The following is a 26127-nucleotide window of genomic DNA, read 5'->3' as shown; positions in this document are numbered from 1 at the left end:
ATCCATACATAAGAAACTCCATGGATAGGCCATCTAAAGGGTATTTTAGACTAAAAGTCAAAAAAGTATCTCTCTTCTAGTTACATTACCATGCTCCTCAGTCCCCCCAGGGAAGAGGCACAGTTTAATGACTACCACAGGGCGTGTCAAATCTTGGACTTGCTTTCAATTTTGCACACAGAGACCAGGCTGAGACAAAGACACCAGAGAGGAGAATGGTCCCAAGGTGCCATAAAAGATTCTCCTAAACAGGACTTGGCTTGTTGCTGTGGTCCACACAAGTCTTCTCAACCCTTTTGACACCATGCTTGGCATTGTAGCACCCTCTGAGGAAAACCAGCATCTTTGTGAGATTCACAGCACTACACAACCACTCCTGACTTGTTTTATTTTCTTCAGGATACAACTTCACCAAGATTACTTGGACAGTTTCGGTGTAGGTTTTTGCTTTTATGCTCTGAGAAGGTACTATTTGCCCTGCCTGCAATGCAGTTCTTTGCACTAAGAAAACAAAAATATGATCCTAGCTGCAAAGAAACATAATAAAACAAGGGTTTAACAAACTGTCCCTTTGCCATTACAATGGGATTTGCAGTCCACAAGGTTGATTTTATTGTAACAAAAAAAGTGCAACTACTGCTTCAGTGCCACAGTGAATCTCCAAAGTGTGTTCAAGATTAAAAACTTAAATCCCACGTTTAATGAACTATTACCCATTACTTACAGGTAGCTCAGATATACAAGCCTGTACAGAGCTTTTGCAAGATAGAACAGCATACTGAATGCATATCAAATTTAAGATGATGCTAAGGCACCAGCAAAACACAGAAAAACATGAACAATCAGCAAGACAACCTATCTGCCCAACAGTGCTTCTGAACAGAAATGTTAGTTCTCGTTTGAGGGTAAAAGAGAGGGTTGTGAAAAGGTTGCCTTAAAAAGAAGGAACATTTTGATCATAACTGATGGTAAAAAGTGCCTTTAAGGTTCAAATATATTTGTTTCATCTAAAGATTCTTGACTGCTCAGTAGTAAAATTTTATTTCCTTCGTTATCCCCTTTCCCCAGCAAGAGATTCTTTTCACTCTTCACCTCATGATTTTTTAAGATTGTCTATTTTTCCGCTCTTCTATTCAGCGAGTGCCTTCCTAATTAAATAAATAAAATAAATTAATTAAATAAATTCTTCCCCCCTCCACCACAAAAGCATACAAACAATGAACTGCTAGTGAGTAATGTGTACAGTAAGTATTTAGGCAGAACTGAACATTTAGTCTAAAAAATCCCGTTCTTGTATGATCCTTGGACACTATTCTAATAGTCATGTCTTGACACTACCAGTAGAGATGCTTCACAAATGTTTTAATTTCTATAGTTAGGTGTAACTCCCTATCCAACACCATTCAACTGTATCTGATTAAGAACACTGGTTAGTGCTATTTCAGAAAAAAAATGCAAGCAATACTATTTTATGTCATTTTAAAAATAACAAAAATCCTGCAAATATGCATTTCTGGCCATGTTTCACAAGGTGTAAGAGTGCTTTCAGAAAAATTGTGCTTAAAAACTTAAATTGAGGTATCTCTACTGATTTGATTCAGAGTAATTATTTTACAGACAACAGAATCAGTGAATTGTTCAGCACTATTAGAAACTGTCTTTTAAGTTCAGGTTTGCATTTCAATCAGTGCTGTTTCCATCCCCTTTACAAAAGGGCTGCTAGAAAAAAACCCTATAGACAGAGGCAATCTAAGTGCACAATGCATACCACAAAACTGGTACAGGGTCCAGGACTTTCCTTTCCATCCAACAGCTATGGCTACAGGCTCCTTTCCCACATCCCAAAAATTGCTGCTTGGTGTGATAAATGATCAGCATAGAGTTGAAAGCAAAATATCTCCCCTTCCCTTTGATGCATTCTTTATCTAACTTCATTTCTTCTACTAACCAGTGCATCAGACACAGAAAACTTTGTCTGGGGATGTTTAAGACTGCTTTAACACAAAAATGGCAATTACTTTTTCCTGTGTACAGATGCATTCTTTTAAATCAAATGTACTTACTTACTAAAGTTTGCTTCTGTTCCACATTCTATTTATTTAAATATCTACAATTGCGTTTCTCTGAAATTTGTTTCAAGCATGCTATTCTATTCTTCATATCCATATTCTTAATATTGTAGCCACTTTCAGGTTTAGGAAATGTTTGTATCTCAGGCATGATTAGGTAGATTTAGTTGCTGCAAGGAAGTAGTTCAATGCCTTCTTTTGAAAAATAAACACATGCATGCAAAAGCAGCATTTACACACATCTCTTCAAATAGACCCTGGTGAAACACAGAGAATGAAGCTGATCCTTGTGTAGTGAGAACATAAAGCTTTATGTACCACTTAAGTCTTTAAAACAGCATTTAAGTAGGAGTTGAGCATAATTTTTTTCAGGCACTCTTCATGGGGTAAAATTTACTAACAGAAGGCTTGAATAACTTGAGCAGAGGGCAGTAGGGGCCACACAAAAGGAAGGAGTAGGGAATCATGCCTCAACATGGTAACTGTTGGTAAAGGTCAGCTTCCTACCGACAATAAAGTGCAGTCACTGTATTTATCTGGCAGATCCCTGTGACAATGGCTGGTAATCTACAGATTTTACAGCTTTTTAGAAAGGTTTAAGCAGTGGCCTTCACTCAGCATAACTATTATTCTCTAAAAAGTTTCTATGTTCAGTTCTCATGTGCCCCAAACAAAATAGCACAGAAGGAACATCAGGAGCCCATAAAATGATATGCAGTAAAAATACAAGCTCCAAACTAAGTTTTAAAAAAAAAATACTCATTTTAATTTTCAAGTTTTGTGGCTGGTAATGCTTAAAATCATATTTTCTACATTGTCTGTGGGGAACTTTCCCTGGAGGCAATATTGTATAATCACTCAGAAGAGACACTGCACTCATCTGCCCGAAAATATGTGCAAGAACCAACAGAAAACAAACAACAAGAGGGGCAAAGAAAATATATACTGATCAAACCATAATTTGGTGTAGACAAAAATTTGTAATAGTTAGGCTATTTACCACTGTAAGCTAAATGTCATTCATCCTTTGACTTATGCCATGGGTCTTTTTTTGCTCACAGTTGACTTAGGATATCTTTAACTTTGAACCCTCAAGCTTTTATCTGTATGCATTATAATCTCAGTGTACCCAGGCTTATTTTTTTAGCACGTACATGCACCCACCCAAGCAGATACACACATGGACAGAGAAAAATAAGGAATTTTTTATCCTTATAGTATTTTGGCAGCATAATGGGAATAGACAGCAACTACTTTGTGTTACAAATTTGAATGTGAAAATTCAGAAAACCTCCTAGTATTAAAAATGAATTAACTGTGTGATTATTAATTGTGCATATTCCAATCCCTTTGTGCTGTACTGCATGTTTCTTGAATCTCATTTGAATCCTTTGGCTAAGTAATGTGTCAAGGGGGGTACTAGCCTGAATGCCTGGGTTATTTAAAAAGCAGGACAGCACTTCCAGATTAGAATACCAATGAGTGGGGTTAAAAAGGCTCTACTGTAGTTGGAGGGCAGCTCTCAGTCTGAGTAGTACCTGAAAAGGACCTCTATGGACTAATTTTCAGAATCACATTGTAATGTGGGCTCATGTCAATCATCAGAACAGACAGCTTCATCCCATGATATAAACTAGTTATACATTCAAGAGCTGCCAGAGGATCTTCATTAAAAAGGGACTTAGCATTAAAAGAAGAAGGTTGTTTTATTATAATACTTCAAACACAATTTTTTGTTTTATATGTTCTCAGAAATCTTTTTTGTTCTTCTTCACAATATCAAAAAAAGTGCCACAGAAGCAGCAAAAACATTAAAAATTCCAGTTTTTAATGGGAATCAAGGTAGCTTTCTGGTTTAAGGCATTAAAATCATATACATTTTTCTAAATATATTCATGTATTTGAATAACAAAAAGAAGTCTCTAGATGTAATAGGAGGATGTTTTTAATCTTTTGTGAGAAGGGATTTGCAGAGCTGACTACTCAAGGTACAATATCTACTGGCAAAGTATATCAGTGAAAGCTTTATACATATAAATTTGTATAAAAGCTTTGGGCTATCCACAAGCTTCCAGATACCAGTAAGATATTACAATCCATGTCATTAAAATTTAATATGATTGTGTTAAGAAGAAAACATTAATAATATCCATGTAAGTAAATCATTGACACAGTAATCTAGTATTTCAAGAAACCTTAACAGGGGTTTATCAAAAAATAAATAGACAAATGTATCTATTTACCTATATGCGTATCATTTCAAAGAACCTGATTTAAATATAATTTTACAAATCATGCAGCTTCTTCAAAGTAGCTGGGAGTATCTTGATCTAAAATTCCTATTGCCTACCTGCTTCATACCAGGATAAATAGTCTATAGGAATCTAACTGAAATGAGGTGTTCCTTTTTGAGCAGAATACAGTGTCCAGTCTAATATGTTTTCTGCTGTCCTTTTGAGCTATAGTACTCATACTCTGCATTATTTTCTGTCCTGAAAAATTATATCCATTTGCCGCCTTTTCCCTTTTTTTAAAATCAGTTCAACAGTCTTCAAAAATAAGACACATTCTTAGTAATAGTAATTCTGAGCTTTCCATTGCACAGCTCTTTCCATTTTCTATTACCTTCACAATTATTAGCTAATTAATTATTAACAAGTTAACGAGTTTTTCTATTGCCCTCATTACCATAATATCTAACACCTCTCAAAAATTTCGAAATTCCACTTCCAAACTGCCTGTGAAGCAGGAAATATTGTGTGCTCTCCACCCCCCCGCCCCCCCATTTTAGAGATGAGAGGCAGAAGCACAAAGGATTTAATTTCTGTATGTACATTTTGTAACAATGATAACATTAAAAGCTAATAGGAATGCTTTTAAAACAAAGTTATTTCAGTCATCATTGGCAAGATTGAGAATCCTAGGACAAAGAGACTTAGGTAATTTTAATAAGGTTACAGAGGAATCAAACTATTAATTAAAACTGAGATGTTCTCGTCTGCTATTTCTCTGGACAGATACTAGACTTTCCATCTTTATTTTTTACGTAAATCAGCTATGATGGGTTACAATGGTAACAGTACATGATATGATAATACTATATATATTGCATTTTTCAGTGATCCTCTTCAGATATTTCTCTGGAAGCAGTATCATTAAAATTGAGTTTCAAGAGCTTAGAAAACCCTCCCGGTGAGTGAGCTCTAGCAAACTCACATGAACCCAGGGATATCTTAATTAAAGTCTTTCTGATGCTTGAAGATAAAAAAGACATAACAATTCTTGCTCTTTCGGGTTCTTAAAAGAACTCTTTTGAGGCCACCTTCTCTCTCTCTCTCTGCCATGCCGAAGCCTTGAATTACACATAAACACGCACAAAATATCCACCTCAAAAAAATCTCTACAGAATGAGAGCATGACAATTACTTTGAAGTGCTAGCACCTTTGCTAGCCCCTGTCCTTGGAGCAGTTAGCGGTTCAATCTTTGATTTGGCCTTTATCACTGCCTAACAGGTAAATGGCTTTCCAATCTTAAGCCCAAAATACGCACATTTGGAGGACTTGTACAGCATAGTTCAAATCACTGGCACAGGGCTCTTTACAGCACTATAGAACCAAGAAATTAAGGGAACAATGAAAGCCTGCTTTGCTGCAGTAAATTATATAAAAAGAACACATGGTGGCAATGAACAGGACCATAAAGGACTCGCATACAAAAAATACTCAGTGGGACTGCGGCTGCTGCCAACCATCTGTTGGGCATCCATACCTCTTACTAAACTTGTGGAATCTCCAAACACTTGTATCTCCCAAAATCAAGACTTTGATTAACATCATCTCATATTCAGCATGTTTCCAAACTGGTACAATAGCTGACAATATCAATCCTGTTTACGTTATTTGGCTCTACAGAGGGTATTGCGAGATGCTTCATGTCTCAGAGCATGAAGAATTACTTTAAAAAAGTCTCCTGCAGGGCTAGCCCAACTTTCCATCTTTGTTTCTTCTCTTTTTTTGAAAACAAACAACTATGCATTGTATAGTTTCATATTGCTTGAAGGGATTTGCAGAGTTTACTCTAAAAGATGACGCTTATTTATTACAAACTGAATTTTTATTTCTGGTAAACCATGCAGATATGTGACAGAATCCCATCAATTTATACCTCTGATTACCCTCGATACCTCATTTGAGGTGCAATATATTCTGTGCATTGTCTTCATTTATGCCCATGCTCACCTTGTCCATCTCTCTGCTATTTTCAACATGCTGATTATGCCAACTCAGAGGCTACAGCCATATTTAAAATATATAAATCCTTTTGCATGTGACTTCCAAAGAGGCAGCAATACTAGTAAATTCAAGATTAAAAATTATTCCTTTTAATTTATATTTTGTTTACATTTACATTCTAATATGTTTATTCTGAAGATAAAACTTCCAATGCCATTCATCTGTCATCCATGAACCATGTGCTGCAGTCTCTCTACTTATGGAAAGAGATAAGGTGCAGGTATAAAAGGTAACTATTTTGGACCCAGCAAACCATTCTGGAGACAAAGGAATCAGCATCTTTTATGCCACCAGAATTTATGAAATTGTCCTCTAATTTTATCTGTTAATATTTTCAGAGTTATATTTAGAAGTTTACATTAAAACCCTCAGTCAAAAACATGTGTAAAAATATATTATAGAAAAAAAAGCTATGCAAACCATCACATCTCAGAGTGCAAGTAGACAGAGCGCTTAGAGAGACTTGAATGAAAGGAGGTTATCAGAATTCTTTGGAAGGGATTTATTGACACCACTCAGAGTGCAACACTGGAAAAGGCCTACATGTTAATAATAAAAAAAATTCTCACCTGCTCCTCCTTGAAACACTAATTTACCTAAGGTTTGACCAAGCTGATGGGTTTCACAGACAGACTGTTATATGACAGCCACAAACTACAGGTTCCCTGGGGTGCATCAATGACCAACAAGAAATGCTTTGCAACAGAGAACAAAAACTTTTTAGGGAAATAGAGGCAAAAAGTGAATAAAAAAAACCCCACATAATAGTTACAGAAAACAACATGGGCAAAAAATCTGACAGGCTTGTTAGGTCATGTCAAGTCTTAGTGTTTTGTTCTGCCCAAAAAGGATTGAGAAAGGGATAACGGTGCTGTAATATCCATGTTATAGTAGCAGATATTAATCAATTTTACAATGGCAGCATTATTAAACTCAGCCACTTTTTATTACTTATTGCAAATAAAAGCAGCTTTTGTCAAAACAGCCTCAAAGAAAGCATCAAGTTGACCCATTCATGGGAATAGGGTTCTAGTTCTCAGGTAGCTGAAAATAGCGTTCAACAGCAGCTAAAAATATATGACTACTTAAGCAGCATTTTGTATTGTAGAATGTAGAATGATCCTGATTTCATATAAGAGATCAAAAGATTGCTATTAGAATTATCTTCGTACAACATGAAATTAGCAGAAAAAATATGACTAAACCAGTAATAACCAATTATGCAAAAGTCAAAATTAAAATGTATTGATGTAGAATTGGTCTTAAATTTTTATGCCTGAGTTAAATTTTCATTAAGAAAACAAAACTTCAAATCATACATCTTCTCAGAAAATCCACTGAAGCTTCCAAAGACATGTACTTTATAAAGAGTGATAGACACTCCAATAGCTGCAAATATCTTAAAGGAGCTCATTTTTTCTACAAATGGCTTAAAGGTTTTTTGAGAAACATTAAGAAATTGATCATCTGAATGGAGCTGTTTTAAGAAAAGAAAAAGGGGTGGGGGGGAAATGTTGTACATATTTTTACATTGTTGTTCCACTTCACCCTCTGTAGGGAGTATTGAGTTTCTGCCATATTTCCTCATTTATTTCAATTTAATAAGTTTTAGTGTTCTTGATAGTATGCTTTACTACTCTGAGCCTATTGATGCATTTTCACCAAATCCTTTTCTGTGTCCTCTTTTGGAAAAATCTTAAGAAAAGCTGTGACAGCAAATGGGTGGGAGCAGGGAGAGGGAGAGAAGAGAGGAAAAAAGAGGAAGAAAGGAAAAAAAAAAAGAAAAATCACTCTTGCAGATCTTAGACTATCATTTTTTTTTTCAAAGGCCTGTAGCCATCACCACACCAGAGAACCTCACACAGATTTTTATTATTTTTTTTTCAGAAAATGTTTTAACACTGGGATTTGATGTCTAGTCTCTGCTTCACAGGCGTATCTCTTTAAAGAAGATTTCCTCTCTATCATTAATGTGTAAGTCAGTCAGTCAGACCTTTTTAATAAGCAGTGAAGAGCCACTGTCTTTAGCACATGAAACTAACAAAAGCCTCATTAGTCAAATGAACAAAGAATAGTTTGAATATCAATGTATTATTTTAGAGGAAAGCCTCCAAGAGAATCTCAATGCAATTCTTTTTACTAAAGTTTCTCCTGTCCAAATTTTAACATTCTGGACCCTACCTATGAAAAATTGATGAGCAAAGAAAGTTGTTAAAATACGACATCCATTGCATGTCATTTTTGCAATGTGACACTGCATTTGACAATAATACAAGTCAATAACAGATCTTTTAGAAAAAAAAAAAAACAAACTTGTTCAATACAACTAGTTTTTTTCTGTTCTGTCAGTGATCTGTTGCATAAATAACTTTTCATCAATTAACAAGGTTATTTAAGTGACCTCTTAGCAGAATAATACGGCATCGAACCTATACAAAATTTGATGAAAACCTCCTGTTCATGTCACAAACAAAAGTAAAATCTCTACTGGGAATGTCTATAAGCAATATGGAAAAAAGGGCACAAATGTTCTTATAAAGATTTCATAAATTCATAAATTCAGAGACAACAGCAAGTCAGTTTATTAAGTCTTACTTATTAAAACAGAGGAGAAAAATCTGAGTAATTATTTCACAGAAATAGTGCACAATGTGTTTTGTCTATGCGCTAGAAGGTATAATTTATCCACTTTTGTTGAGAAATGATCACAAAACACACTGGAAGATCTACACAGCATAAACATATAGAAGGTTCCTACAGAAACAATCTTGGCACCACAGGCTTTTCTTTTAAACCTAGATTTACCGTGCAAATATAGATAACTCAATGATAAAGCATTGTTCTTTATTGGAATAGCATAAGTAAAAAAATAGATGGATCCATCCTTTTTCCAGCTAGAGGTGTTACAATAATTGGTTCTTATCAATCTTGTAATAATCACAGACACGTGGTACCTGGTATACCTGTCTATTAAAATCCTGCTGAATATAATCAGCATGTTTCTCTCAAAATGCAGTACTATTCTTCCAACACTATTCTGTCTCAAAAGAGTGCTGTGAACTTCATACAGAAAGTGAGCAGAAAAAGCTGCAAATGAACATAAAATTTTATGTCAGATAATAGTTATAGCTAAACATTAAAACACTTGGGTAAATGAAAGCATAATAATTATTCATCCAGATATGTTGTTAGGCACTAAAATTACGAGTGCTTCCAACCTCCAAATTGTGCCTTTTAGGCATATTAGCATAGGTTGAAGGGGTTTGTCTCCATGCTATGACATGGAACAGCACAGATTACCAAATCTTGCAAGTACAGGCTGAAAGTAGATGAAATCTGTTGCCATATCTGGCTATTGCAGCAATTCCATAGCAAGACTCAGATACAGAAACTAGAGCAAGTGGGAAAAAACAAAATTCTGAAGGGATTCTAGAAAAAACTAGTAAGAATGGGAAATTACAGAGTTCTTTCTTAAAGTAACAAAAGTGTTGACTAGAGAACTTTCAGACAAAACATGTTGGAATTAAGGATTACTTCTGATACAGAATTGCAGAAAAGCCTGCCCTATAAAGGTCAAGAAAATATAGCACTAGAGGTGGTTAGAGAACTAGCTTGGATATCTGACACAAAGGTTACTTGTGGGGATGTAGGGAGTTGATAAGGGGGATGCCGTGAGCATTAGAATTTACGCTGTTGGGTTTGTTTGGGGCTTTTTTCTTCTCCTTTCTGTATTGATGACCTGGCAGAAGAAATGTGAAGAAAGGTGAGACAGTTTTTGCTGACACAAAAACGGGCTGGGGGAGTGAGTCAATACAAAAGTGAAAAGCAATATAGGTCAGAAAGTCTTAGGACAAACTAGGAGTCTGAATGGATAAAAAGTGAGTTCCAAAAGTCATCCTAAAAATCATAAAATAATAAAGCAAGAGTAGAGAAACAGGAGATTAAAATTAATTTTCACAAAACTCAGTAGGGTTATGATAAAATACAATGTACCAGCTTCTACAGCATTATATGCATTATTGGTCATGTTGTTGTGATTCACCACAGTTAAAATGCAAAATAAATTCTGAAATGGTTAAGCAGCAGAGGTGATTCACAGAAAGCATTCCATAACAAGCAAGCATTTCAGCCACTGGGATCGCACCAGTAAATCATCATGTCAAAAAAGAAAGAATAGTTTAGAGTTGCTGAGTATACGACGAATGAGAGTAACTACATGGTAAGACTGGGACGTGGAAAGCTTGATTATTTATAAAGCTAAGGGAAATTTTGTGGTTTTTTTCAAAAGTGAAGGTGGTTATGAAGAAGCTCTATAAGGTACACACAATCCTGAAGGGAACAGAAAGGAGAGATGCTGCAGGCTATCTGAGCTTGTGTTAAATAGAAGTACAAGGGGTTATGAACTTATGCTGGGGGGGGATTGGACACTAAAAGAGTTTAGGTAGAGTTTGCTTGCATTGCTGCCCTTAGTGAAATAACCCACCAAGTCCAGTCATTGTAATAAGCAATATACAAAAAGAAATATTGGACAAGTATATTGTGGTGTGACTGTCCATTTAAAGTAGTATGGTAGCTCCATGAGGGTTTTCTGCCCTCAATTTGTCAGAAAATATCCCAACTTTGGAAAAGTTTTAAGGCCCTTAGTACTCTTTTGGGAAAAATATAATTAAATGGGATAAAATGCTTGAATTCTGAATTCAATGCAATTCAAAAGCATGAGCACACAATAACAATTTTGCCATGCACTATGTAATACAAACCATAGAATAAATTACATTTCATATTCACTTAATTGCTGATGGTAGATATCTAGATGGAAAGCACTAGGGACCAAGAACTCCTCATTCTTAAAAGGGGAACAATTTAAGGATTGACATGTTAAAAAAAAGTAAAAGTCTTTTATGTTCATATTCTTCAGGAAAAACAATTTTGAGGTTAGGATTACTACCCTCAGCTTCCTTATCCAAATTTTCTTAGTTATCCCTCCCATAACTACAGGGATTAAGACCAGCAAAATTTGTTCACAAAGTGCTAACAAAACAGCACCTTTTGACTCCTAAAAACACATTATTACCTTAAACAAACCTAAGAGAGAATGCTAGCTGTTCTAAAACCAAATATTGGATCCTTCTCTAAGTTTCCTCCCCTGCAAAGAGGAGTCTTTTCAACATCTCAGTTTTATCCAATGCTCCATAGGACCATACAGTCATTAAGGCTGTAAAAGACTTCTACAGTCGTCAAGCCCAGCCACTAAGCTAACACTGACAGGTCCACCACTAAACTGTGTCCTTAAGTGCCACACCTACAAAGTCTTTTAAATACTTCCCAGGATGGTGAGAGACACTGTCCTGGACAGTCTGTTCCAGTGCTTGACAAACATTTCCATGAAGAGATTTTTCCAAACATCCAATTAAGCCTCCCTTGGCACAACTTTGAACTTTCCATTTACTCTTGTCCTATTTCTTTTTACTTGGGAAAAGAGAACAACCCCTGCCAGGCCATAACCTCCTTACAGATGGTTGTAGAGAACAGTAAGGTCCCTCTAAGTCCTCTTTTCTCCAGACAACCCCAGCTCCCTCATCCACACCTCACACATTTTGTCCTCCAGACCCTTCCCCAGCTCTGCTGCTCTTTTCTGGACACACTTCAGCACCTGAATGTCTTTCTTGCAGTGAGGTGTCCAGATTTGGACACTCGAGGTGTGGCCTCACTAGGGAAGCAACTATTGCCCTGCTCCTGCTGATCACACCATTGCTGACACAGGCCAGGATGCCATTGGCCTTCTTGGCCACCTGGGCACAGCTGGCTCATGTTCAGCCACTGTCAACCAGCAGCTCCAGGTCCTTTTCCACAAGGCAGATTTCCAGCCGATTACCCTGAGATGCAAATAGAGTGTTCTCCAACACTGGCAGCTAGGCATTAATGTGGATTTCACACATCCCTACTGTTAATGTTTGTGATATCCCCTTGTCTAAATATGCTCACATAGCCAGCTCTGGAGACTGATGAAAGATACTGAGGCACATAGATCTTTGTGGCTAACACAGTACAGCTGCTCCTATGTTCTCACATATGCCAGGGAATTCCTTTTGTTTTACTATAGAATTTAGAAATCAAATGCATTTTTAGCATTGCACTTCTTGAACTTTTGACAGCATTATACAGGGATTGAATATAATGTTGGTGGATTTTAAAATCAGAGAACTTGATCTGTTAGAGAGAGCATTTTTCAAACAGGACTAACAATTCAGAAACATAATTTTAGACCAAAATCCAGGTTAACAAGAAAGCACCTGTCCTTTCTGGCCTTCATTTAAAATAAAACTATGTAATCCCAGAACACCACTGCTGGAAAAACATCTACAGTAGAAACTTTTTATAATAATTTTAAAAGGAAATAGAGCAAAAATTACCTTTTTTTGCCCATATGAAGCAATATAGGCATTCAAATTAAAGCTTTGTTACTGACTTCAGTAAAACTATTGTTTGTTACAAGTGAAATCATCTGCTGTGAAATACCACATTTCAGGACCACCCACAAAATTGTGTGTTTAGAGACTATTAAACCTGAGCTTTACAATTCGTATGCTCCAACTTAACATCAAAAGTTTAAGTTCTTAAACTGAACACTCTTAGTTATTTTCATAGTAAGGAATTATTTGCTCCTAACAAATGACAAACTGGCAGGTTTGATACAATGCAAAGCTGAAGAGAAGTGATTATATTTTTCTCAACCACCAAATACAAAACAAACCCCGCCAGGTTTTGAAATGAAAAATGCACTCCCTAAATATTTCAAAGCACTGAAAAATTGTCTTTGTCTATTATCTCATTGATTTTTCTAAACAGCAAAGCTGTCAGGAGACCACTGAAGAGACTTAGTGAATCTTCCAGCAGTTTACCCCCTTGATCACAAAAATACTCTCATTTCCTAAGTCAATTTGGTTAGAAACTCAGCTTGCTAACCAGTCATTTGGATAGAGGTCTTGTTTGGAAAGGGTTTAAAAATACACTATTTGAACATACACTGTCTATTAAGTAATAGAACCCACACCACACACAGTTAAACATAGACCACGTCTGTTTTGTTTTCTGTTCAACAAAAAATTAAATACTTGGACCAATTTAAGGGATCTTTCACAAAGGTGTTGAAATGTTGAAAAAACAAAAAAGTTGTAAATGTAATTAACAAAATGGACTAATCTTTCTATAACTTTGAGCCTTTAACTCCCTCCCCTTGATATACATCACCACACTGATGATTCTTGGCATACTCCATTTCATACTACCAAGATGAAATTGCTTAAGTAAGAAGGTCTTAAAAAAAACCCCAAAACACACCCAAAAAATTCACTAGAGCCTGGATTAAGAGCTTCAATTTATTTCACGCAGACCACATCACAAATCTACTTAATTCCTCTACTTTAGTTGTATGTAGACAGATTCAAACATATTCAAAAGAGTTTCATACCTCATTATCATTTATCTAAACACTCTTTTACCATTAAATTTACCTCCACCATATCAAGTAGAGCTCAGAATTGAGAAGGTTTAGTAATAAAAATGCCGAGAGCAGAAAGCTGACACATGCTGAGCATATTGTAATGAATGACCTACTTTAAAATATGCCTATATGTTAATTCCTACATCATTTTACATAAATTTTAGTCCTTAACTTATCAAGGAGGAAACTAAAAGGCGTGTGCATGTGTTCATTTTCGAGGAAGTTGTAGATAGATGGCTGGTGCATTTTTTTGTAAAACAGGGAGAACAAATGAGAGCTGAAGGAAACTGAAAACTTTCTCTTAAAATGAAGATCCATACTGATGAATTACAACACCACAATTCTCCAGCACTTTAATATGCAAAAGTAAAAGTTAGTCTATTTTTTTCCTGTGGGGGGGAAAAAAACCAAACAAAACAAAACCAAAGCAAACCAAATATCCCAAACCAGCTCAACCATCCAAAAAACCACCAAAAGTACTTGTATTCCAGAAGCCAAAAACTACTAATCTTCACAGGTCATGTAACTTTTGGGGTAGGTTTTGCTGTCCACTCAGGCCATATCTTCCAGAAACTGAGATTTTTTTGCTATCAGATTTTTAAATAGATATCATTACATTTTCAAAATGATGTAGCTTTTTGAGACAGTGTTTCAGACTGATGAGTCCATTATGCAATTGTGCAGCTTGGTAGCTACTATGAGGATGAACTTTAAAAAGCAGTTATACTTTAAAACTTTGCTTTCAAATTTATTTCAGAGTTTAGCTTTGAGAGGAAGTGTTTTTCTCTATAGGAATTCTTAGACAGCTATGCTGAGCAAACTAGGTGCTTCTTCCTTTCAAGTTAAACCCTTTAGATTACTTTAACACAGTTCTCTGTGGTTTAATTTATCATATGTCCTGGCACCATTTATCACTAAATGCAGAATGATGAAGAAATGGCTCTATTAAAATGGAATAACTACTGAATTAAAAAGCTGTTAAATGAGTTGGAGTGCAGACTCCTGTTAACAATATGTGGGAAGAGTGTTTGGCTGAAATAAATTACTTTCACAGTAATAATTTGAGAAGTGCACCTTTGGAGAAACATGTTCAAAAATTCACATCTTGATTTCCTGACTAAAATCACATTCACCACTAATAATATTTTTAAATTAGCTTCATCGCCAAGGTGGAGAAAAAATTAGTCTCAAATACTTTCGTTCAAAACCAAAATACTCTTTATTAAAAAAGATATGAATGGCAGTTTTAAAAATGCACATGCAAAATAAAATAGCTGATTCCAATTAAGATATATTTCTCATGCTTACCCTTAACTTAAAATAAACCAAGCTTCTGCAATCCTTCAATGCAGTCTGCCATATAAACTTGTAAATAATATATAGCCCTGTAATTCAGAGTAGTCTGCATCGTAACTTCGAAAATTGTAAACAGTCAACTACCTAATGAGTCGAGATATACTTTCATTTTATTGATTGGAATAGAAAAGAGAAAGTACTGAATAGATACTCAGCAAGTTCATGATAACTGACATGTTTCAGGTATAAAGCATTTTTTACATATTCTAAAAAAAATGTTGTTGGATTAAACAATTTATAGTTTGTTGTTAACAAACAACAACCCATTTCCAAACAACCATTTAGTGCTGTACAATCACTGCATTCTTATTCTTGTGCTTAATCAACACAATTCTTGTGGTTAACAGCAGCATTTACTCAACCCTTATTAGGAAATTATTTAGCTCAATAAAAGGAAGTGTCCATCTATCACTCAGGGCCCTCTCATGCACTGATTGATTTCGCTGGAAGCAAAAATAATTTCCCAGAACTCATGTGCATCATCTTGCGCCTTTGAAACGACCTCCTAAGGGATATCTTATAGTCACAGAGTGGCATCTTTATGGCTTTAAGAGCAGATTTTATTTCTATGAATTGCTACTAAAAAGCTGCCTCCCGACTAAGTCTGTTTTCAGGCTCTACTGTGGCACAGAATACAAAAATAGTTATAACACACATCTCTGTCAACTTTGCCAACACCATGTGTGGACAAATATCTTGCATTAGATGCCTATGTAAAGGCATGTCATGATTACTCCCAGACATTCTAGAAAAAGCTAGCCATCTTACATAAATCTCCATCAAACAAAAGAAAAAATCATAATGGTCAAAAGGGTCACTGTATGTAGATTTACATGTAGATTTATACTGAAATGACAGAATACATTACCTGAACATTAGACAGTTTTATGGAACAGACAGTAATATAGTGATTGCAAGAAACATCCGGTATTGCTAAAAGAAAGCCAAATGGAGGGCCTCTGCGCTTCTCCTCAAAAACTGAAAATCACTTAAGTTTACCTCAAACCACTGTGTATTTTATGTATCAGAAATACAAGGGCCATAAAAAACACAAGGATTCTTTTTTCATTTCAGAGTTGGTTGGCGGAAAAACTCATTTTTACCTCTACAGACTGTGTGATTGCCAGGCCTGTTGTGAAATCCAGGGCAGAACTATATACATTGACCTTTACACTTGCCCTCTATAGTCATCTGCATATATACCATCTTGCTTCCTTTTGCATGTACAAGAACAGAAGGAGTAAGAATAGTAGTGCAGTGACCCACTTTCATACATCCTTCTTCAGCTTTAATATATCGCAATTTTTCCCCCCCCATGCTAACTGAAGGCCCCTTCATGCTTTTATATATTCATCTTGTTCCCTCCTTTGTATACACACAACACTGTGTTCATCCGGTCCAGTGCAGTAGCTAAGTCCACTTGCCCTTGCTCCCTTGCCAGCTAAAGCTCCATCATTCTGCTTAGGCCAGAATTAATACAGGGGAAAAAAATCATAGTTTATTTCATAGTTAACTTCAACAGTGTTCAAGTTAAAAGGGCCTTGAGGCTTTGGGCTTTTTTAAGGGTATTTTTGTGAGTGGTTTTGCTGATGTTGGGTCAAGGTTTTTTTAGAGAACTATAAAACTGGCAAGTTAAGAAAGTGAATGTTACCTTCAGCTGAAAACTATATTTAAGCATGAAATATATATATATATATATATACTCCATACATTCCATGTTTCTGCCATGTTATCATGGATAAAACAAAATATTAATTAAATCTCAAGTAGTTTTGGCTTTTTCAACAAGTAATCTGCATAGAATTTATATTTATTTCCTTTATAATAGTAAGCAGTTGCATAATAAAATATATTAATTATAAAATATATCTGATAAAATAATTGCTTCTTAGACCTTTTACCACATTTGTAACACAGCAAATCTATCTTTTTTGCTACTCAAGTTATACCACGCAGCGTAGCCACTCTTAAAAACGCACAGTAAATTAAAGGCTTTATTATTTGGAATGGTATTTTAAACAAATGTTAGAGGGTCTCTGTTCAACAAGTAAAAGAATCACTGAATCACTGGGGCTGGGAGATCATCTAGTCCAAACATCAACCCAGCACCACCATAATCACTCCTAACCAATATCCTCAAGTGCCACATCCAGGCACCTCCTGAACACTTCCAGAGATGGTGATTCCTCCTCCCCATTATTCTAACGTCTAACCACTCTTTCAGTTAAAGGGGAATTTCCTAATATCTAATCTGAACCTCCCCTGGGGAAGAAAAAAAACTTCAGAAATTTTCAACTGATTATAATAAAATTTCATCTCAACATAGAGATTTCAAAGTAATTTAGTTTCCTATTTATCAGATGGGAAAAAGTGGCCAGGCAGAGAAGAAACCTCTCCTCAGCGCACAGCTGTGGACAAGGTTAAGGGAGGATCCAAGAAGCCAGTGTGGTCCCAAGGCTCCAAGGGAGGGCTGCCACCCCCTCTGCACCGTGCACAGTGGTGAGAGCTCTTGGCCAGCCCTGAAATATAGATTAGGACCTGAAAATTCTGTGCTTATACAGCCACACAGCAAGTTCTGATGCCCTTCACTTGAAATAAATAACTAAATAAAATAGAATAAAAAATGCTGTTTTACCTGTTCTCTTATATTTGGCTCTGGAGATTCCTACAGATTCAAAATGGGTTTAGGGAATAATTATAAAAAATTAAGTGGTTGTCATTCATCAACACTGAAAACAGAACTCTCAGATCCTAAACCCTGTTTAGTACAAATGCTTCGCGTGGTGGATCTCTTATAAATGCTCTACTGGGCATAATCAAATGTCTAAAACAGGAATAAACTGACTAAGCTACTGAGCTGAAAAAATGGAAAAGTGCCCAGTTTCAGAGCAGGCAATAGTTTTAAACTAAATTCATTAAAGAGCATATTTTAATTTAAAAAAGAAAAAAACGTATTTTACCAACTTTCTATTTCTTTAAGCTTTCCTTTATATTTCCTTTCTTTTTAATTACATACAATATTTAATTTGCACTAATAATTTTGATTTTTCTTTCAGAGTTCTCAGCCATTTTTTAAATTTGAGTTTCTTTGTTTTTCATAGATTTAACCATATTTCTTAACATTTGGGAAAAAGCATCCCAAACAATAACTTCCAAAGAAACACACAGTTCATTGATTGGGAATCCAAACAAATTTAGACAGCTCAGAAAGAACACAGCTTTTCAATAGTTAATATTCCATCCATTTAATATCTCTAATTATTTTCCCTCTGCAGCTTTGATGGGTAGTTATAGCCTGGAATAAAAACACTGTGGTAAGGACGACTGCACAGCAAGGTTAAGTACCTTCTTGTCTTCAGTACCAATAATTACCTTTAAAAAAAAAAAAGCTGTTTTCAGGTTTGACAGTTAATTTACTAATGAGTACGTGGACCCAATTTATAATAAAGCAATATTGACCAGAAATAATCCCGCATTGGTACTCATTCGAATTATTTTATTGTTCAAGTCTCCTATTAAATAAATTGGAGAAGATTAATTTTGCAAGATGGATTGTCAGAGGCTGCTGCATAAACTAGATACATGTCAGCACTAAGTTTAATTATTGATCACAATACAATAGTGCTGAGTATTCCAATCCCCAAACAGCTTCCAGTAACTATCAGCAGATTCCAAATATAGAAAATGAAGGGAAAAAATTTGATTGCAGATGACTACATTTTAAAATAAATAAATAATTCATTAGCATCCAATAAAAATTTAATTTTAAAGTACAATTCAGATCACTCACTAGAACATATAACAAATAATCAGAAAGTGAAAGTGCCTCCTTTCATGTGACAAATTCTAATGAAGTAATGTGCTTTTGATCAGGGAATTCCTATGATTTGCCAGTTCTGGGAGAGAAATTATAGCCAGAAATGGAGGTTGATTGGAGCAGAGTCCTTCATTACATCCTGTCTTGTTGCAAAACAAATGCAAATATTGCAGGAAGTGCAACACTGTACTTACAGAAAAATTTAACAGGAAAGATGTGAGGACGCATCTTTAGAAATAAACCCATTTTCCAGCTCTAATTAAGTTCTCTAACTGTAGAAATCAGTCTAACAGGACAATCCCAATGCTTTCTAGAAGCCGTCAGTAGTGGAGAGTTTTCCTTTTAATTTTTCAAAGTTCAGCAAATGGATGTGATAAATGGCTACCTGAGATTTTGCACTTAGTCCTTAAAAATATCTCAGAAGAAACAAAGGGGGGGTAAAGTTACAGCCTGATGAAATTCAGTCGAGTTACTTTGTGACAATTTCTAATTCCGGACTAGTGAGTAATTATAAGAGGTCTCTTAGATACAGGAATCAGCAGGTGTAGGTGTGTAGAAGTACACAGAGATATACAGATATCTATGTATAGTAGCAAGAAAGATGAAAAGAGTGTACAATTTATTTTTGACACAATGACAGATATTAATATAATATTAGTATGGTCAGTGGGAAACAATTTTTAGGGTTTAATTCTGTACTGTTCCTCCTTAAATGTACAGATTTTATTAATTTTCATATAAATAATATTGAAATAATGAATAATAATGAAAGCACTATATTTCTAGTGAATTTTAGAATGCATCCTGAAAATTTTTAAACTTCCTCTGACCTTCCTCTGAAACAATACTTTCAGAGTACACCTCTGCTCCATTTACAACAAAAATAATTTTCCAAGCCAGTATCCAATATCAGAGAGAATCCAAGTCCACTTTAACGTTATCATCCTAAACATAGCAGAAACAACCCCAAGGTAATTTGAAGATTATTCAAAAAAATAAACAAGACCTTCCACAGTTTTTTTTTTTAAGTGGCCGCAAAGTTATAAATTTTACTCACTGTTAAAAATATCAATGTTAACTCATAAATCTGGGCTTCATCCAACACCTGCTGTAGTCAATAAAATTGCCCCCTTGACTTAACCATGTGCTGGATCATGTCCTTTGTGACAATTATAACACACTTACCAAATGTTACATCCCCAGACCAGGAGAGTTTTTAATTGAGCTTTAAAAGTTTTTATTAAACTCTTTCTATATTCCAAAAGACCAAACACAGCTTGCCACTGAGCCCTTCTCCTGGAGAGTCTCCCAGGAGCACTAAATTCTTTCGATGAGTCTAAAGGATTGCTTGGCACACTCTCTGGTTTTTACAAGGTCTGTGACTGCCTTTGGCAGCCATTGAGTTCCTTTCAGCATAACCTGCTCTAAAATTGCTATGCCAGTTTAGGAGTATTCCTGTAGCTCGCAGAAATTAGTAAGTTAAAAAAAAAAATAAGCTATTACAAACTTCCTTAATATGTGCCCTAAAGTCATTTAAGGTGTAAAAGCAATATTGTACTGGCCCTAACACCCACAGCCACTTATATCTGAGGAAAGACATGGGTGTGCAGACATTCCTTATGCCACTGAAGCCTGGTTACAAGGTGGACAAAATTCTTTCAGTTATGGGGCACTAATAGCAGAAGATATTCCAGTCCATTCAATTCCCTTCTCCAGTTACAGCTGGTTATAGGCACACTGGCAAATATCAGCATTTAAAAAACAAAAAACAAAACAAGCCCAAAAAAATCGCAAGTAAAAAACCCAACCACTTCAAAATGAGGTCACAGAGGATGAAAGCTACAGACTTAAGAGAATCTTTTGCATATGTCTAGGCCTTCAGAAAATTATGTTTAATTATAAATACAAAAAGTATCTCTTACGTTGCCTTCTCTAATAAACATGATTTCTCAGACTAGGTAGTCAGTTGAAATAGATTAAAGCATCCTTTCTGTCATCTCACCCCCAACACTTCTATGAGGACCTAAGCATTTACTTAATTTTAAGCATATGTGAAGTTCAGTGGGAAAAAAAGGGTCCTCACTTGTTTAAAGATGGTATGAATCTTTTCTATAAGATTCATAAGAGTTAACAAACTCTTTTGAATCCCCAGTAGCATTTTATAAACACCACAAAACAACTTCCAGAAGAAGTTTTCACCTTAACTCAGTTCACTTAATGCATACACAAAGGAAATCTGTTTATATCCCAAGAGATTCACAACACACAAAAATAATTATTCACTGACAAGTCTGAAATCTACATCTTACAGATGAAGGCAGATGTTTTCAACAGGAGCTATATGGAAAGAAAACCAAAACAGTCCACTACCAATATTATTCTTTCATATTGTTATTATTTCAATAACGCCTGGAGGCTGACAAATGTAAGGGAATTACTGTGCCAGGTCTGTGTTTACAAACTGCACTATGATACTCTGGCCTGGGAAATCTCCATGGCAGCTGTGCCACCCAACTCCTTATTCACCTACCTGCCTTCCTCTGATTGTGTATGGATGCCTCTAACACAGTAAAACCTCCTGGCTCTCCTCCACACTAGTCCTTTTGCAGGAACTGTACTTTTAGTTTTCGTCATCCCAGTCGGTCCTGTGAGATTTGATCCTGCAAATGAAGGAGCTTTGTCTCACGACACTTACTGCCTGCTCATTGGGCTACATCAGGCGGGCTGTGAAACTTCTGACGGTCAGATAAGTATTTTTGTTGTTACAGGTTGTAAAATGGACTGGTACTGCCTCTCCAGCAGCCTTGCTGCCAAGTCTGGGAAGCAATGGTGCCATGGGCTGGAAAGCTGCTTTTAACCTTCTTCATTAGGGTTAGAGGGAATAAAACTGAACTGTAAATCAAGTAATGAGTGTTTAGCAACTATTGGACAACAAGCTACTAATGAAGGTCTGCCATCTCCCCAGAAAGGGGATTTTGCCATTTGCTGAGGTCCTGAGCCTCGTCACTGCCTTAGAGGCATGTGGGAAGGACTGCACCACTGAACACAGCAGCAACCCCAGGGTAAACTGGCGAAGGGGGGAGACCTGCAGCCAATACTGCAGCACTTGGGGAGTTCCCAGCCTGCCTTGGGCAGTGCTGATAAGGAGATATCATTGCTGATATCGTGAATTGTTAGTATGGAAAGTTATCAACCCTTTACTCCTGCAATAAATACAGGAATTCAGGTTGTGTGATTACACGAATAATATTTACCAGACATCAGATTCCAAAAAAAACCTGCATGAATTTCATGCTTTAATCTGTAAATATCAAATCTAAATTTGAAAAATTTGTTCATTTGTAAAAGATGTAAAATATAAGCAGTTGTATAGAACAGATAAAAACAAGTCAATAAATCATAAATCTGTTCAAAATCAGTTTAACATTATGAGAACTTACTTTAACATTAGGTTCAAGTCTTATTTTAAACTCAGAAAGAAATAGCCATATTTAAACTGTCTACAAGCCACCCAGAAATGCATACTATTTATGTGTGTAAAAATAATAGTAATTACCTGTAAATATCCCATAAACATTTTATTTTCCTCAATAATGAAAAGAATTCCAAATACTTTCACATAAAATGAAATGGTCAGAATTTCAGCCTATACAGCTCAAACCTGAAAGCCAGTGTTGACTTTTGTCTGTGCTCTCACTTAAAACAAAGCACCTTTAAGGAAAAAGGAATGAAAGTGGCCATTTTCACCTTTACCATAATCAAGGGCACCAAATGAATGGCTTTGCAGGGGCTCCAATACTGGTAAAATTTGCCTTACCAAGTTTTTTTTTTTATTCACTATATCTCTTTATTTTTTCCTTCAAATATGAACAAACTAAAAAATCCTACATGGAGGAAAATGATGAAATCAACCCAGTGAGAGTCATGGAGAGCAGCTTAGAGTTAAATAATGGAACAGCTTTGTGGTTACCATTCACACAGCTCTCAGAGTCGGGGCTATCAGGCAATGAAGTAGAATAATGAAGCTACTCCTTGAGATAAGAGATCGGCTTTATAAATATGATCTTTTGTACAGCAGCTGTAGAACTGTACACTTGAAAATAAGCTTGTCATATCTCTGACAGCAGGTGAAGTGGCTCAGGTTTGTGTATGCTTATGAGTTTCAGGGAATATTAGTAAGTTTACAGAAATAAAAACAGAACAAAGAAATTCTTCAGAAGAAAAAGCTTCCCTGTGCATAGGAGCTGGTGGCCGAAGGCACACAGGCATGGACATAAGCCAGTATATGTGTGTGGCTTGGAGAACACTGTGCACAGCCATCATTTCCAAAAGCACAGGGCATCTTTCTGCTTACACGATGGAAACATCCCTTCTATAACAGCAGCATAGGAGCATATCCTCTTTCCAAGCTAGCACTAGGCTAACAGGGCAGTACCTAATGAAATACATAAATAGATCTGACATCCTGTCCGTGGGGGACCACTAGACAGTAGCTAAGCCATAAAATAGCATATTATGTGCTCAAACACTATATGTATATGCAGCATTGAAACATTTGCCATGTGGTAATACCAGAACAATATTTGCACGTGTACTGAGAGTGTGTTTTTATTTCCAGTTGTCTCATAAATAAATTCCTAGGAAACAGAGAGAAGTTCTTGAAAATTTTGATGTGCATTAATATGTAGCTCTTTTAAATCTTATCAATACTAAGTTAATTGAACAATTGTTTATTTCTTTTTTCAGGGCAAGGGAGGATTTCTTTTCTGGTTTGGTGGGTTAATTTTTCTAGTTTAAAAAAATGACTGTATTCCACAAGTTTCTGATATATGTTTTTTGCTTTTCTTAAAAGACTACTTTAGTTCTTCTATTGTTAATAGTCACCAAAAAAATTAAAAAACGTATTTTGCATTTTGCTATAAAAAAAAGATAAATTTTCTAGCCGCTGCCAGTGAAGTAAGTTCATCACAGTGACTCTCAGCTCACAGACTGAATACTCAGTTTTAGCATAAGAAGGTTTTGCTTCTTCTGTCACCACAACTCTGAAATCAATGTTGTTGGTGCAGGTGTTGGAAGCCACATGAACAGCAAAGCCACCTACACAAAAGGTGGGTGCTAGGGAGGTTTGAAGGAGCATCAACAAGTGTATGCCAAGTAGAGGGCTCTACAAAAGCTTTAAGAAACTAGGAATACAATAACCAACTTTGCAGGCAGAAAGAGTAGAGTGTTGTGGATTAGTGTAAAAAATTTGAGGCTTCAGAGATGGGAAAACAACAAGCAGTTGGAAAAATACACTATATGACTGCATGGGAAGAACAGATGTGATCCTAGGGCTGGATATTAGATTGAAGACGACACAGATCATATGTTTTTTCCTCTACCATTCATTTACTGACTGATTTTTTAGAAAACAGTCTAGTCTTATGTATACTCATTGCTTCTCCTGTCCACCTCACCTATTTGGATAACAAATTCCCTGTGTCAAAGACTGCTCTGAGTATTTGTACAAAACACAGCACAGTGAAATTTCAGTGTCTTCACAGAGTCTCTGAAGTACAACTATAATTTAAATGATACAAAAATATGAATTATGCAAAGTTAAATTTCTCTTTTTTTTTTTTGCCTAAGAGCCCCAAAATGTTTTCTGACCAAGTGAATTTTAGGTCTTAATGCAATAAATAAGATCTACTCCACCAAACAGATAAATTTCAATTTCTATCACAATACAAAACACAGAGTATGTTTTATACATATAAGGATCAATTTCAAAGGCTCCCTTGACTTTCAGTGGAAGACTCTTGTGCATCCCTTGAGTCTCTAAAGTGTTCTCTATCTAGTTTTTAAGAAAGAGACAAAAAAATCGTGGCTGAAGAAAACAATTGTAAAAACATCTCAACAATACTGCTGCATTTTCTGTTATTTTTAGTGCTTCACTGCCTTCTCCAGTATTTTGATTGTGTACTTCATAACATTTTAAATTAATTGATACAAAGCAACAAAACCTCAGAAGTAACTACAGTCACTGAATAATTATGAGATCATTGCACCATTCAGCAATTCTGAGAACAGTCAAATGACCTTGCAGAACTGATCTCCTCTAGAAGGGAGTGCAGGAAAAAAAAGACCCTGATAGACAAAGAGCCAGACCAAAAAAAAAAAAAGCATGTCAAATTTGAGTGAATCACCTCCATGTACTTTGTCCCCCTGCCTCTGAGTTAATGTTATCCAGCAGAATCATAGAATGCCTTGGATTGAGGGGAACCTTAAAGATCTTCTAGTTCAAACCTCCATGGTGTCGATGGGAACACCTTTCACTGGACCACTGCTCAGCACCCCATTCAGCCTGGCCTTGAACACTTTGACAAATGAGCATCCATAACTCCTCTGGACAGTGCCTCACACACTCACAGTAAAGAATTTCTTCTTAATATCTTAACTAATCTACTCTGAGTTTAAATGTCATTCAACCGTGTTCTATTATGTGTCCCTGCAAAAATCTTTCCCAGTCTTTCTTGTAAGCTCCCTTCAGGTATTGGAAGGCTGAAATAAGGACAGAAAAGGAGAGAAACAAAATTATGTTGTGGAATCCACAGCTTCTATTTTTCTACCTTACTTTCTACTGGAAGGTTTTCTCTAGCTGGATTTATCCAGACTCCCATCACTTTTCTCATACTCATCACTACTTCTTTTCTCTTTCCCTATAGTCACTCTGGATTTCCTCTCTTCTCCTCCCACATATTCTTGTTTTCTTAATTCTTCTCTTTTTCTCCCCTCCCCAGTCCTTTTAGGACATCTGAGGCATAATCTTTTTCCTAACTCTTCTCTGCTCTTTCATAGTCCTTTCCAAAGTGAGCTGAAGCTGCTGCATGGATGCTGAACAGGTGTTTGATGAGGCTGCCTTTCACCTATGCAAAAAGACACTCACAGCAATGAGAGGAAAAGAGACAAGAAAAACAAAATAAAACCCCACAATTTTTTTTTTAAAAAAATAATAAAAGTGCAGGTAAAAGCGAAATAGGTATGTGCAGGCCAGAGGGAAAAAAGAGAAGGTAGAGCTGAAAAGAAAAGAAATTTAGATGAAGCCAAGG

At 35.9% G+C, this 26127-nt stretch overlaps 1 protein-coding gene across 6 annotated transcripts in view; it reads right to left on the bottom strand.

Moving 5' to 3' along the window:
• Positions 1-26127, bottom strand: part of FIGN (fidgetin, microtubule severing factor) — a 369233-nt gene that overhangs the window by 255756 nt on the left and 87350 nt on the right. The window contains exons 1-2 of one of the 6 annotated variants that reach the window (XR_015288995.1): positions 21570-21592; positions 9417-9449 (exon numbers count right to left, since the gene is read on the bottom strand). The exons of 3 other annotated variants lie outside the window; for them this stretch is intronic. The gene's annotated coding sequence lies outside the window, so the exon portion shown is untranslated. Of the gene's footprint in view, positions 1-6428; positions 9450-21569; positions 21700-26127 lie in introns of those variants that run through there. 2 more of the 6 variants (XR_015288979.1, XR_015288980.1) reach the window with 2 other exon arrangements.

The sequence above is a fragment of the Cyanistes caeruleus genome, chromosome 7 (assembly GCF_971803275.1).
Source record: "Cyanistes caeruleus chromosome 7, bCyaCae1.hap1.1, whole genome shotgun sequence".
Taxonomy (NCBI): Eukaryota; Metazoa; Chordata; class Aves; order Passeriformes; family Paridae; genus Cyanistes; species Cyanistes caeruleus.
Note: the sequence above shows the minus strand (reverse complement) of the source record. Positions and strands in the feature narration are given on the sequence as shown.